This window comes from Eucyclogobius newberryi, unplaced genomic scaffold (genome assembly GCF_026437365.1).
Source record: "Eucyclogobius newberryi isolate DKJ021-1_F unplaced genomic scaffold, fEucNew1.0.hap1 SCAF_168, whole genome shotgun sequence".
NCBI classification, from domain to species: domain Eukaryota; kingdom Metazoa; phylum Chordata; class Actinopteri; order Gobiiformes; family Gobiidae; genus Eucyclogobius; species Eucyclogobius newberryi.
The window spans coordinates 144,615-147,087 of record NW_027315799.1 but is presented as its reverse complement, the minus strand read 5'-3'; positions in this window follow the sequence as shown (position 1 = coordinate 147,087).

Here is a 2,473-nt window from a genome sequence, read left to right as displayed (position 1 = left end):
GATACAGACGTGTTACAGACGTGTTTCAGACGTGTTACAGACGTGTTTAAGACTTGTTTCAGATGTGTTTCAGACGTGTATCAGACGTGTTTCAGACGTGTATCAGACGTGTTACAGTGGTGTATCAGAAGTGTATCAGACGTGTATCAGACGTGTTTCAGACGTGTATCAGACGTGTATCAGACGTGTATCACACGTGTATCACACGTGTATCACAAGTGTATCAGACGTGTTTCAGACGTGTATCAAACGTGTATCCGACGTGTTTCAGACGTGTATCAGACGTGTTTCAGATGTGTTTCAGACGTGTTTCAGACGTGTATCAGACGTGTTTCAGACGTGTATCACACGTGTATCAGACGTGTATCACACGTGTATCAGACGTGTTTCAGACGTGTATCAGACGTGTTTCAGGCGTGTTTCAGGCGTGTTTCAGACGTGTTTCAGGCGTGTTTCAGACGTGTATCAGACGTGTTACAGACGTGTTTAAGACTTGTTTCAGACGTGTTTCAGACGAGTTTCAGACGTGTATCAGACGTGTATCAGACGTGTATCACACGTGTATCAGACGTGTATCAGAAGTGTTACAGACGTGTTACAGACGTGTTTAAGACTTGTTTCAGACGTGTTTCAGACGTGTATCAGACGTGTTTCAGACATGTATCAGACGTGTATCACACGTGTATTAGACGTGTATCAGACGTGTTTAAGACGTGATACAGACGTGTTACAGACGTGTTTCAGACGTGTTACAGACGTGTTTAAGACTTGTTTCAGACGTGTTTCAGACGTGTATCAGACGTGTATCACACATGTATCACAAGTGTTTCAGACGTGTTTCAGACGTGTATCAGATGTGTTTCACACGTGTATCAGACGTGCATTACAAGTGTATCAGACGTGTTTCAGACGTGTTTCAGACCTTTATCAGACGTGTATCACACGTGTATCACAAATGTATCAGACGTGTTTCAGACGTGTATCAGACGTGTATCACAAGTGTATCAGACGTGTATCAGACGTGTTTCAGATGTGTATCAGACGTGTTTCGGACGTGTATCAGACGTGTTTCAGGCGTGTTTCAGACGTGTTTCAGACGTGTATCAGACGTGTATCAGACGTGTATCACAAGTGTATAAGACGTGTTTCAGATGTGTATCAGACGTGTTTCAGACGTGTATCAGACGTGTATCAGACGTGTATCAGACGTGTATCAGACGTGTTTCAGACGTGTATCAGACGTGTTTCAGACGTGTATCAGACGTGTTTCAGACGTGTATCAGACGTGTATCACACGTGTATCAGACGTGTTTCAGACGTGTATCACACGTGTATCGGACGTGTTTCAGACGTGTTTCAGACGTGTATCAGACGTGTATCACACGTGTATCACAAGTGTATCAGACGTGTTTCAGACGTGTATCAGACGTGTTTCAGACGTGTATCAGACGTGTATCAGATGTGTATCACACATGTATCACAAGTGTATCAGACGTGTTTCAGACGTGTATCAGACGTGTATCAGACGTGTGTCAGACGTGTTTCAGACTTGTATCAGACGTGTATCAGACGTGTATCACAAGTGTATCAGACGTGTTTCAGACGTGTATCAGACGTGTATCACACGTGTATCAGACGTGTATCAGACGTGTTTCAGACGTGTATCACACGTGTATCAGACGTGTATCAGACGTGTTTCAGACGTGTATCAGACGTGTATCACACGTGTATCAGACGTGTATCAGACGTGTTTCAGATGTGTTTCAGACGTGTATCAGACGTGTATCACACGTGTATCACAAGTGTATCAGACGTGTTTCAGACGTGTATCAGACGTGTATCAGACGTGTATCAGACGTGTATCAGACGTGTTTCAGACGTGTATCAGACGTGTTTCAGATGTGTTTCAGACGTGTATCAGACGTGTATCAGACGTGTATCACACATGTATCACAAGTGTATCAGACGTGTTTGAGACGTGTATCAGACGTGTATCAGACGTGTTTCAGACGTGTTTCAGACGTGTATCACACGTGTATCAGACGTGTTTCAGACGTGTATCAGACGTGTTTCAGGCGTGTTTCAGACGTGTATCAGACGTGTTACAGACGTGTTTAAGACTTGTTTCAGACGTGTTTCAGACGTGTTTCAGACGTGTATCAGACGTGTATCAGACGTGTATCACACGTGTATCAGACGTGTATCAGAAGTGTTACAGACGTGTTACAGACGTGTTTCAGACGTGTATCAGACGTGTTTCGGACGTGTATCAGACGTGTATCACACGTATATCAGATGTGTTTCACACGTGTATCACACGTGCATTACAAGTGTATCAGACGTGTTTCAGACGTGTATCAGACGTGTATCACACGTGTATCAGACGTGTTTCAGACGTGTATCACACATGTATCAGACGTGTTTCAGACGTGTTTCAGACCTTTATCAGACGTGTATCACACGTGTATCACAA